The sequence below is a fragment of the Dromaius novaehollandiae genome, chromosome 2 (genome assembly GCF_036370855.1).
Source record: "Dromaius novaehollandiae isolate bDroNov1 chromosome 2, bDroNov1.hap1, whole genome shotgun sequence".
NCBI classification, from domain to species: domain Eukaryota; kingdom Metazoa; phylum Chordata; class Aves; order Casuariiformes; family Dromaiidae; genus Dromaius; species Dromaius novaehollandiae.
In genome coordinates this window covers 137,856,696-137,869,520 of record NC_088099.1, presented here as the reverse complement: position 1 = coordinate 137,869,520, position 12,825 = coordinate 137,856,696, and the positions used below count along the sequence as shown (strand labels likewise).

Here is a 12,825-nt window from a genome sequence, read left to right as displayed (position 1 = left end):
GCCCGCCTCGGAGCCCGCCGGCGCCCCGGGACGGTCCCGCGGGCTCGGGGCGGGCGGGATCGCGGCAGCCCCGGCCGGGTTTCGGCAGCGCTGCGGCCGCGCAACCTCCACGGGGGACGCCGGAGGGCGCGGGGGAGCCAGCGGGGGCGGGCGGCGCTTTGCCCGCGGAGCCCCGCGCAGCCGCCCCCTGCGCTGCCCCTGCTCCCCGCGCGCGGCGGGCGCGGAGGCGGCTCCCCGCTGCGGCGCGGCGCCCCGCGCACCGGCCCGCTCCGCCGCCGGGAGGGCCGCGGCTCGCCGGCTTCGCTGGGGGCGGCCCCGGGGCGGCGTTTCGGACCCCCGGGCGGGGCAGGCATCGCCGCGCCTGGCTGCGGCCGCGCTGGCGGCGCCGCCTCGCCGCGCCGCGCCGCGCCTGGGCGCTCGCCGCCGCGGAGGGGCGGCGCTGCCTGCCCCGCTCCCCGCCCGGCGCCCCCGCGCCGTCTCCGGGAAGGGCGCGGGGAGCCCCTCGCTGCCCGCGGCGCGGCGGCGGCGCGCTGAGATGCGGCGCTAGCGGCCCCGAGGCGGCGCCGCGGGCACCCGAGCGCGACCGGCCGCGGCTGCGGCGGAGACCATGGGCGCCGGGGTCGGGGGCGCGGCGGAAGGGCTCCCTGCGCGCTGCGGCTGAGCCCGGAGATGCCCCGGCCTCTTTGGGAAATATTTTGGAGACCGCTCGGAGAGGTCCGAGGAGGACGAGCGGCTCTGCGTTTCGCCAGCCGAGAGGAGGTCGCCCGGCAGGAGCGCGCAAGCAAGTGAGTGCCTCTCTCGGTTGTGCTCGCGCTGCATTACCGTCATGTCGAGTGACTTTTTTCGCAGCTTTTGGTTTCCTGCTCGCGGGTTGGGAGGCCGCGGCCCCGGCTGCAGCTCTGCCTCTCCGGCGTTTCGGTGCGGGAGGCTCGTGGCCGGGGTCGCGGCGGCGCCCGGTGCAACTCCGCCGAAGTGCGGCGTGGGCAGCGCTCCGGTGCCGGACTTGGCGTGCGGCAGCGGTAAAGTAATCCTGTGCTGCCCACTTCTGCACCTGTAAGAAATGATGCGTTGTATGTGCTGATATATAATGTCTTCGGCTTTGTGCTATGCTATAACTAAATTGTAGGAGCCCCTTTATTGCTTTCCAGCAGCGGCTCTGGGAGCAGAGAGGCAGGGAATGTGTGCAAACATTTCAGACCCGTTTATGGGTTAAGATAGTGAACCTGGAGAGTTTTGGCTTTCATGCCTTTAACTTTGTTGTATCTTGCTTGCTGATTTTCTTTTTCTCTGAGATGCTGTTGCTGTGAGGATGTGGTTTCCCCAGCCTCGTTTGTTTGCTTTAGCCCATGGATATTCATTGCTCGACTTGACATTGCCATGAAACAAAAAGTTGATTGCAGTGTATCTCAGTATACAGAGCAGGCAAGGGGCTAATTCTGCTCTTGGAGGAACTCCACTTCAAAGGAGCAGACCCACAGAGCTGTCACCTCTTGCTAAAAACTCAAAGATCTCAGAGCAGACCAGTCACGCTGCAAAAATGATTTCTCCTGGTCACCTTTCAGCACAGATAGCATACGAGCTAAGGAGCCTGCCTTCCCGTATCTGCGAAACATCTGTCTCTGAAAGGTAGGGGATAAAGAGGTGGATTCTGGGCAGGTTTGGGAGAAGACAGATCTTCAGACCATGTTCAATTAAGTTTACTCTTATTGATTTCCTTGGTGTCTTCTTTATGAGTCTAAAAACAGTCTTTTACAGTGACCTTGATGTACATCCTGGTCTAACACGGAAGCATCACAGGGTAAAAGGAGTTACACAGATTCATAGCTGAGCTCTGGCGTTTCACTGAGAGCTCAGTCAGTTCCTGTGAACATGGTAGTTTGAGCAGAGGCACTGGGCATGGTGAGTGTGTGGACTTGGGGAAATAACTCTTAACAGTGATAAAAGTATAAGATGCAATGTTGGAAGCATATGCCCCTGCAGAAATATCAAGGTGTGTGAAATGTTTGTTGAGTTTTGGTTATTTTTTTCTCTAATCAAGGAGATCTGTAGCACAAAGTGCATGTGTGTGGCGGGAGGGAGGGGGCACAGAGCTTCCCAGGTTAATGCACTTTGATTTGCCTGAGGAAGGGATCTTCTTGTGGACTGAAATACACATTTCACATGGACGCAAAATTAACATAACAGGATTAAAAGGCATTGCGTTGGCAGTACTGTGAACATGTAACTAACTCAAGTTTATAGCAAAAAGTAAGCCTTTCGCATAATGCTGGATGAAGTTCGCTGTGGGGAAACAGTGGGAGAGGAATGTCACTGTTTCAGTACAGATTCAGGAGAGCTTTGCTGTGATTCCTATTTCTGACTTTGAAGATGCTGTGAAACACAATTAAAATAACTGTTGCTAGGCTCTGGGGCACAAACCTGTCCGTTATTTAAAACAGTAAGCTTCTTTTTTTGTGGCTTATCAAAAAATATTTATTTTTTATCAAAGCGTACCTACGGGTTTATTGTAGTAATTCCTTTCTCTGTTGCAGAGTGGCAGGCTTTCACTAAGTGTGTGCAAGGAAGATCATAAAACACTGACACATGCACTGAGCTGGAATTTATTTGGGCTATACATTACATTGATGGTTTACAAAATTAACATAAGTAACTGCTTATACCTGATTATACAGATAAGTGGTTTTTGAAAATTGTATCAGCTTTGCCACTTCTCATGCAAGTTACAGAGCCCTTCTCTTCCTTTTCTTTTTAGTGTTTCAAACTAATCTAATGCTGTATGCAGCCTGGAGAAGAAGGAAACATAATTTAATGATGTATCATTTGGCTTTTGCAGTATCTTGTCCCATAGCTATGAGATAATCTAATGACGGTCCCCATCACTGAATTAAAGAACATGGTGCTCTAGACTTTCATTTATAGCCAGATTTTCATTCTGCTTTATGGCTGAAGAACCGAGTTTTCACAGAGTCTGGTAGAAAAACAATCTTTTTCTGCTGAAAATTTGAAAAGAAAGGGGAAAGACAGACCTGAAGTCTTTAAGGAAATAAGTACAAAACAGCAACTTCTAAGATACTGACCAGAATCCTTTATTTTTGCATGTTTTCTTTCTCTTTGAATTAGTACCTATCAGAAGGCCTTTCTGCATATTTATGCTTCCTATTAAAATGCATCTAGTGCTTAATTTTGAAAACTCAGGAGTCTCCGTCATGCAGTTTACTGTAAGGCTGTTCTAGTATTCTCTGTAATGCTCTGTATCCAAATTTGCTTGTATCTTTTGAATCAGAGATTTCCGAAGTACACTATGTTCAACTTTATGGCATGCACTTTTATTTTTATACTATGCAAATTAATAGAGAAGATGTTGATTTGATTTAGAAAGTCCAGGGCAAGCTCAGAGATTGCATTCCTTTGCTACTTTTGTTATGTTTGCCCAGACATGCTGTTTGGCTTGTCAGACATAAACTTCATGAACTAACAAAATACCTGTAACTAAAACTGAACATATCAACAGTTAAGGAAGGCTTGTCTAGTCAGTCCAACTCAGTTGAGTGTGTTGTTTCTATTTATTCATCTTCAATCAAATATTAAAAAAGGTAGCCTGTTCTTGGTTTTTCTTCACTCTGAAGTGCTTGAATAAGTACCATTACTTCATGCTCGTAATTCAGCACTGGTCCTTGTGCCTGAGCTACTGGGAAAACCGTGATACTGTCAAACACTAGCCACCACCAGGGTTGCTTGCATGCATTGTTTAAAAAGGTGAGGGGTTGTAGCAAATAATAAATGGTGTCAAATGGATTTAATGTGTAGTCTTTCTTGTATCTTCTCATGCCTGTGCTTTCAGTTCAGGTTACAAGAGAGAGGATTAGGTGGGCTGAATCTCAATTTAAGTCTGCTGCATCAACATGTACCTCTGACAGTCTGCTTTGACATCGTCTCAGCATGATTACACACCTGACTTTCTGTATTCGCCCTGTTTTTCCAGTTATGGTTTATCTACCATAACTGGGAGAGTCAGGAAGCCTTATTGTCATTGTGGCCAACCTAAATTTTCTGCCTTCCTATTCCAGGTCAAAGGAAGGAGAGAAAGCATATGTATTTAAAAACAAAAAATAAAATAAAAGAGAGAGAGAAAAAAGTACAGATGATGTCTCAAAGGTACGACTGGAATCAACAGCAGGAATGCAGTGGAGGCACTGTCCATGAAATTCACACGAATATTTAATGATCAAAGGGGGGATGGATTTAGTGAGTGATGGGTCTACTTCTTATGAAGAAGAGGAGCTATGTGATATGGAAACAAAGCTTTCTGTGTTTTGATACACTGCACTTCAGATATGGCTGTCACTCGTTTGGCAGTCTGAGCTTTTGTCTCCAGTAATTAACTTGAGTTGGCCAAAAGAGGTGGAGCGCTCAGTTGCACAATGAGAGTCTTGAAGTGCGGGAGCCAAAGGCTGGGTTGTTTCTTGAGGACTTGGCCCCATTGATTTATTAAAATAATCGGTAGAGGGAGAATAATAATAATAATAATAAATAATAAAGAGAAGTGTTTGGGATAAGATTAATTTAATGACATGTTCTCCAGTTAACTTTGGGTAGCATTGGACAAAAAAGTTCTTTGCTGTAGTAATACCATGAGAGTAATAATTGATATGAGTTACATAAGCATAATTGTTCTAAAAGATGAGAGTTTGTATATAAGACCAAAACATGGTTAAATGATATTGTTGGACAAGTTTTGCTGCTCTGCTCAGGTATTCAGAGTGACTTCAGCAGTAAGGAATGGGTGGTTTGTGTAGGGCTGTGCTGTGGCCTTTCACTGTAAAAAGCAGGAGGTCTCCCATGCCAGGAGCTGGACACTACGTGTTGATTTTGTTGTGAGAGGGGAACTGGCCCTACCCTGAACGGCACAAGCCCTGCAACAGAGCTAAATACTGAAACTGGTGCTCAACACAATTCATTTCAATGGCTACTGAAATTCCTGCGTGAGATGTGGTGGAAGGAAAGGAGATGGATGATGGTTTATTGCTTTAATATTTATGTTGATACAGCATCTGTGAAAGAGCTCATGGTTTTAGAGCTGCCATGAGTGCAATTGATTGTTGGCTCAATTGATTATTCTGCAAATAGTTATAATCTTTATATAATATCAAGATTGTAGGAATTTTTTTGCTATGGAATACTTCTTACTTCATGTTAGATATGGGTGTTTCTTGTCTTTTTGGGTGAGATCTTGGTTCAAAGATTTGGTTCAGACCTTTCAAGCTGATGACATTGAACATTTCCAAAGTGTCCATTCTGCTTCTGTTAGCGGAGAAGCAACAGTTTGTCAGATTATTCTGAACCTTCGGTTTATTACAAGGTTTTGTTCAATCTCAACATCTTGTTTCAAATAGTGGGCAATTTACTGGCTTTTTTGTGGATGTTAGAAGTAACTCCGTTTAAGTAAATTTTATGTTGCTGTTTGTCAAATAATTTAAATGGACTTGCATTTAACTGTGAACAAAGGCTCTGTGAATAAAACAAAACATATGCCTTTTTTCCCCCCTCTGTCTGTTATGTTAAATTAATTTAATACAATATATCTATCCAGAAAGAAGTAAGAATGGGAGTGTTGTTGAGATATTACTTTAATTCTTCGTCTTTCTCTCCAAAGTTGAAAGGAATTTGAGATCATCCTGTACAGACGACAGATTCTAGCCAGTGATAGTAGTCCCATCTTCTGATTCTTTTCTTGGCATCTAAGATTATTTTGCTATTTTTATTGAATTCAGTGGAAAATTCTGTGATTTGAACAGCTATAATGCTAAGATCTCAGAAGTCTTCTCAAAGCTTGATAATCATTCATGATAAAATTATTATTTGACTTACTATAAAACATTGATTCTTAATCACAGAATTGTTGCTGAATTTCTCCTTATGAAATGCTTTGATGCTCATGCTAAATATATCTTTATTTAAAATTATGTGAAATAGCTTCTTTTTCTAATAGCTCCACACAGTAAAATGTTTTGATTGACTATTTTAACAGTTGTGAATAATGAACTGTATGTTTCCGCTTCTGCAACACAAATGGACATTGATTTTCTTTGGCTTGCTTTTGACTCCTAAAGAAGTAAAGCAATTAGAATTATGCTTGCGAGAGAACACTCTTCTCTCTTTCCTATCATTTTATATATATTCTAAACAGCGCTTGAGAACTGATCTCAGTTAATCAGATTTTGTTTAAGTGAAAAAGGAGGGGAAAATCATCAACTCTACAGTTGTCTGGAAGCTGTAGATTTTATCACACACAGCTGTCTGCCTGTATCCATTAGCAGTCTGCATCACAGCTGTATGTCCCTGGATGCAGAAGAATTCACAGACAGTTCTTCATACAAATGTTTTAATCAGTTATTAAATTGCATACATTTTTGTGGCAATATATTGTTATTGTCCACGCAGAGCAGTTGTTGTGTAATAAAACATACACCAATGCATACACAGAACTCTTCACTGAAGATAGATTTTGAATGAAAATCTGCATCAGGCCTGTGTCCGTATGGGTTTTCAAATTTGGAGTGTCTTTATTTTAATTCTATGGATTATGTGTTTTGCCTTTTTATGGAACAAGTTTATGAACACAGAGTGTACTATATAATAAAAAGTACTCTTTTCAAAATCAGCTTTAGGCTTTATAAAATGGAGAAATGGATTTAAAAGCAATCTGGGGTTATAGTTCCAAGAAACTGGGGCTGTTAACACATTATGAATGTGACATGATTGGCTACCATCAGGGGTGCAGTTAGTAGCAGGGCTCCCTGTTGGCAAACTAAGCAACTCTATTAATGTAAGTGCAGAAATAACTACTTTATTGCTTTTTCAGCTGAAGCAACTTCTCAGTCAAATACAGTGACATTCATGAAGGAATTTCACTGGAAAAAGCTTTCTATAGCTGTGCTAGCAGTTTGTAAGTGAAGTATAGAGAAATCATGACATCCTCTGAAGATTATCACCTCTCATTTTCCTTTAAATTATTGAGATTGGGAAAGACCTTCCTGGATAAATGAATACACAAGAACAGAATTTCTGTACCATGTCATTAGTCTTCCAGCTAGTTATTTCTTAAGCATCTGTACTAATGGTTCATCAGATGTTTCCTTTAACAAGTTATTGTATTATGCAGTTGTGAAGTTGTCTCAGTTTTTTTCTTCTGGTGTCTTAATTGAAATTGCCTAAGTTTCAGATTATTAATCTCATTTATGCTGCATGTTTTCATTACATTAAATAGCTTCGTAGTAAGAGGAAACTGATCTCACTGATTAGTGTTTGTACATTCTTTGTTGTATTAGTATCTAGCTTCTGAAAATGCTTATATAAGTATATTTTTGCCAGTTGTCTTCTTACTTTTAAAACAGCAATTTTCTGTTTTTGGAAGATGAGCTCTGTAATTATTTATTGCATGCTTTGACGAATGGAGAAATTCAGTTTTCAATATTTATGATTTGGTAGTCCTGTTTATCTCAATATCCCTGCTCAACATGCGCTTTCATGTGCACCTTATTACCTCTTTTTTCACCTCTTCAGGGTGATATTATATTCCCTTGAATATTGATATTGCTGTGTTACTTTTTCCTGAAATGAAAATCTCAAGGTTAAGATGCAGCCTTATTTCTTTTCCTCATGTGATATACCTTCCATCCCGTTGATTGTTTTCTCAAGTCTGTGATTCTGTAGTTCTTGTGCGCTGCTTCTTTGCGTCTGTATACAACTCTGTTAAAATTACTATATTACCCTTTGCATTCTGCCTGTTTGCACAACTGAGTCTGTGACTTTGCCTTTTGGAAATCAGGATTTGGTTTGGTCTTTTATAATTGCTCTTTGTTGTTACGTATTAGCTGCAATTGTGCAACTACAGCAAGGGCATACTTTTTCATGGAAAAGCATTGTGGGAAATTGGAAAAGAAAATATTTTTGGGGACCAGTTCAGTATTGACAAATTGCAAGAACATCACACAGTTTTTGTGACGGAGGTATATGGAAATATATGATGTAGGTATCGGGAACAGTGGAGAAAGGTTTCTGTGGTAAAATATGAGCTCAAATGGTGTTTTTTGTTAGTTTTTTGCTTCTGCTTTGCTTCTTTTTATCTTACCAAAATGAACCTCTGTTTGACTTTGCTATCAGTTTTCAGGAGGAAGTCTAGCGAAGCCAGTAGATTCAAGGCAGTCTGTTTCTTTGTAGGTAGCAAATCCAATCAGAATAACCTGGGCAAGCTTCTTGCACCCCCTAAAAATGATTTAATGAATTTTCAGGCTGGCACAGGTCCCTGCTAAGCTCCTGATGCCTAAAGAGTTTTCGTATTGCATGGTGGCATGTTTTAGGTGAAGAGTTTGTCTCCAGTAGGTGCAGACCAACACTTTTGCAAGAGGCAGTCCTCAGAATATGGCAGTGACTACACACAATTATGTTATTTTCTAACAAATTTGTAGTGTAAGAGCGTTTGCTGTGATAGATTCAAGCAGGAATGCGTTTTGCTGGTTTTATTCTGTGTTCAGTGTCAAGAGATGTTTATATTCTTGGAGCATTATGGACTGATGCCTTCCTATCCTACAAAAGTGTACTAGAGAAGAACCAAATGTGTTTTTTACTGGGGAATAATAGGGAAGAATGAAGTCCTGATCTGAAGTGTCTACTTGAGAAATATCCCCAGACACAGTGTGTGCCCTCTAGTATGAATGGGGACAAGATATGATAGCTTGCCACAGGAAATCACAGTAAGGTACTTGGTGCACATATGCAGATATGCATATCTAAATGTGCAATTGTTGACCTCAGATATTGTAACTGTAGAGAGAGACCTTTGATGGGAATGCCTCACTCTAACTATGCATCCTATAGGTAACATCAGTGATAAAGCCAGAAGGTATTCTTTGAACCTCAATACTGAAACCTTAAAGTAAACTAACAGCACCTTTTTCCTACTTCTCACTTAAAGGAAGATATTTAAATAAAGCTCTCCTTATGTTGGCGAAATGTTTACTAGATTTCGTAGCAGCTTTAAATGGCTTATTACTATGTTATGTTATGAAGTGCATCAGTAATGACCATTAAGCAGATAGAGTGACAACCTCCTTGTGTTGTAAGATGCAGATAAGATGTCACTTGCAGGTGTTCATTAGAAAGAACAGCAGTAAGTGTTTAAAGGTGCTGATAGGGAATGCTGCTGTTTTTCCCTCTGGATTTTTTTTCTGCTTTTAGCTCTTTGCAGAATAAAATGAAATGACTCTTTGCCTGCTAGCTACTGCTAGGATGTTACCTGACACCACATATGCGTGTGTATACAGCAGTATGCATTCTTTACAGTTATTTGATGGCCACAGGGCTGTTTTTCTGATACCACCAGTAACTGGGGTAGTAAACATAAACAGACTGTGTGAAAGAAAGCAGAAGATACAGTAGATTTGCTTCTGCATTCTTTATGCTGTGTTAGAGAGAGGATATATATGACCCTTATAAAGAGGAAAGGGTGAGTAGCTGCATTTCTAGAGGAGGTAGTGCCAGTCTCAGCAAACATCTTGCTTCTGTCCTTCTTATAGCTCTCTGTCCTTGAGGGGAAAGAGTGCTGCTTCCCAAGATTGTACTTGTTCAGGAATTGAAATATATCATTGAAATATAGACCTGCCGTTAATGCATAGGAGCTCTGCCAGAAGCACGTTGCCTGTCCATCTGAGAATTGTCTGGGAAAGGCTGAAGCTTTCATTGTAGTCCAGAACTCCCGTCTTCGAGTGTCCTGTAAGTTCCCTATATTTAAAGCACGACCTCATGCGCAGGAATTCAGTGACGTCCTTCGACAGACGGTAGAAATCATATCACACATATACAGCCCCATTTGAGCGTGTAGTTGGGATGCTCTTAAGGCTATCTGAGACTTGGCCTCTGAATGCACAGGTAGCGAAGTAGAAATTGGTGAAGCCCTCAGGTTGTCTCATGTCTCATAGGAAGCATGCAAAGGTGAAATAAAAAGCATCAGGATTTCTCTTCCTTTTTGCTCTCTCACACAAATACATGCATGTGTCTCTGGCCCAAGATAAATGCTGCAATCAATTAGGCTTTATGCACACATCCGTTTTTACAATAGGTTCTACAGTGCCCAAAAATCTGTGGAGATTTAGCAGAGTTATGGATCTTATTTCACAACTCTAATTTCCTTAGATGAATTATCTGGGCACCTTCCTTTCCAGCTAGCAGAGCTGGAACAAATAGCTAGAACCACCTCTAAAGGCAATATTAAAAGTATAAAGTTATGATTATGAGGTTTCTAAATACTAATTCCACTTCTGAGAAAGTAGATGAGAAGGAAGCTACTTTCGTGAATCAAGTGTCAATATTACTTCAGTTATAAAGTGATACACCAGATAATTTGCTGCCATAAAACGAGGAATATAAGTTTATCTTTTCTGGATGGTGAGAAGTATTTTAGATCTTTTTATGGATAGAATCTCTCTGCAGGCATTTAAAGTGCTGGGAAAAAAAACTACACAAAAACTCAAAAAAAGTTTTGCAATTACAGCAAAATACTATGTTCTGCAGGTTTATGGCATGTAAATAGTTGGAAATGCTACTGGAGGGAAAGCTAGTCCTTTTTTTTTAAAAATATACATCTGTAGTGGTAACCTATATTTATGAATGTACAAACTGTTCTGCTGTGTGTTCAAAACCTATCGTTTTGCCCCAAACACCCATCTGTTTGCTCGTCAAAGGTTTTTGTTAGCTAAGCTTAAAAAGAAGATGTAATTATATAAATACCATCTTTTATTTAAAAGATTTTTTTAACATCATCCATATGAAATACACTCTTGTATTTAGAAATTATGAGAACCCCCCCCCCCCCAAACATGCGTTTTAAATACCACAGAGTAGTGTTAGACATCAAAATTACAGTCTTTTGTACAAGCTGATTGTTTTCATGCTACTGGGGCACATTTGGGATGCAGATTAAGGGCAGTATTTGACCTTTGAGTTTTTGGCTATGCAAACAAATCCAGCAAAGTGAGTACACATGCAAGATGTTCTAGATTAGGAGTAAAGCTGTATTCTAGTAACACCTGCCTATGCAGCCTGTGATTTTTGATGAGTCCCTCTACAGACTGCCAGTTAAATATCTGGAGTGATATGTTGTTTAAAAATGTAAAATAAAGGAAAGCAAAAATCAATAAGAAAGTAATGTATAAAAATAATTACTGTAGGCAAAATCATAGCTTAAAGCCATATGCAGCCATAGGCTGGCTTGGGAGCCTGAATAGCAAGGTGTCTTATTGCCAAACATGCAGAAAGGACTGTGCGTGATATACTGAATAATGCTAATTGAGAAGGGGCATTTGCCCTCTCAGTTGTCCCCCTGCTTTTCTTGCCCCTCCTCATGTGCTCACATATCAGGTTGAATTTACATTCTGGACCTGTGGAGAATCTCTGGACCTAGCATGTGAATATTCATAGCAATGCTACGTGGTTCCAGTAGTATCCTGTTTATGCGTACTGGATGAATGGGAGATTGGTCAAAGAGTTGTCTTCCTCTCATCTCCAGTATCTTGTCTTTTTTTCATCAGATCTGATCATGTTTGTTTATTTGATAGAACAGGTCCAGTATTTTTTTTAATGGATTCTCATGGCTATACTTACCAGGTTGTGAAAGTTCATATTTTAAGTCAGTGATGGTTTTGATTTTTCATCTGCTTGTGTATATGGCATTAAATATGCATTGCTGTGTGATAGAGTCAAGTAGAGAACTGAGAAGAGCCTGAGTTATCTTTTGTGCCTAAGTCTAAGGTCCAGGAAACAGCCTGAATATTTAACCAAACAAAAAAAAGATCTTATTCTTATGCATTATAAAATATAAAGAAAGGTTCTTTTAAGATGGAAGACTTGATGCTTTGCACACAGCAGGTATCGAAAGTGAGGGATATTGCTCCCTGTAATCAGAAGGCTTCTCACTCTTGTAGTTGCTGGAATGGGGGGGGCACATTGCATGTTGTTCTCTCTGTATACATAAATGGTTCTTGGGATAATCTTCCTCCCAGTCTTACTGCTGATTTCTCTAGCAGCCTGCATATGCTTGCTTAGAACAAGAATGCAAATGTTTTTTCAGGGCATGACAGGCATGGCATGTGACTGAATCAGCTCTGCCTTCCTTGGCCAGAGAGAGGATGTTCCTCTACAGCAAACTCAGTTTTCATTAGTCTGGGAAGTCTTTGATTTACAGATTTACACAAGGCAGTTTCTGAAGAGGGAAATGATTTATATGACTGTTCCTTCTGTCTAAGTAGTTACCTGTTATCTGGGGCCTTGCTGCAGCATTCCCCTTAAAAGAGAGTAGATGATGCATATTGGAGATTTCTGTGGTGACATCCTTTTTATTTACAAAGATTGAACATAATATTTCCCGTTACACAGCAGTAAGCACACTGCAGATAGATATTTGCAGAGAAAACCCACTTGCTGCCTTTGCAGTGAGCGTTGTGCCCCACAAAGCTTGGGCTCCGTTTCTTCTCGCATTGGTGCAATGTCTTTTCCTATCTGCCTCTCTATGCGCTGTGGCCAATCAATCCTTTAGCTCCCATGTTTGCAGTCAGTCAGCACTGGGAAGGTCATGCGTTAGGTTCATCCTGGCCATCTCTTTGGGTGGTAGCTGCTTCCAGGAGAGCATGCAATTAGCCTTGGTTATATCTGAAAGAAGGGGGCTTAGCATGCTCATAGGATTCATGGTGCTGAGACTAACTTGGCAGAAACCCTGACATGTCAAGCACAATAATCCTACAGTGGCATGATACAATGATATAAAAATAAATA

General features: G+C 41.6%; 1 protein-coding gene across 2 annotated transcripts in view; it reads left to right on the top strand.

Moving 5' to 3' along the window:
• The first annotated feature begins 649 nt into the window (after positions 1–649).
• Positions 650–12,825, top strand: part of SNTG1 (syntrophin gamma 1) — a 341,044-nt gene continuing 328,868 nt past the window's right edge. Inside the window, exon 1 of one of the 2 annotated variants that reach the window (XM_026097832.2) lies at positions 650–785. The gene's annotated coding sequence lies outside the window, so the exon portion shown is untranslated. The remainder of the gene's footprint in view (positions 786–12,825) is intronic. The other variant, XM_026097823.2, reaches the window with a different exon arrangement.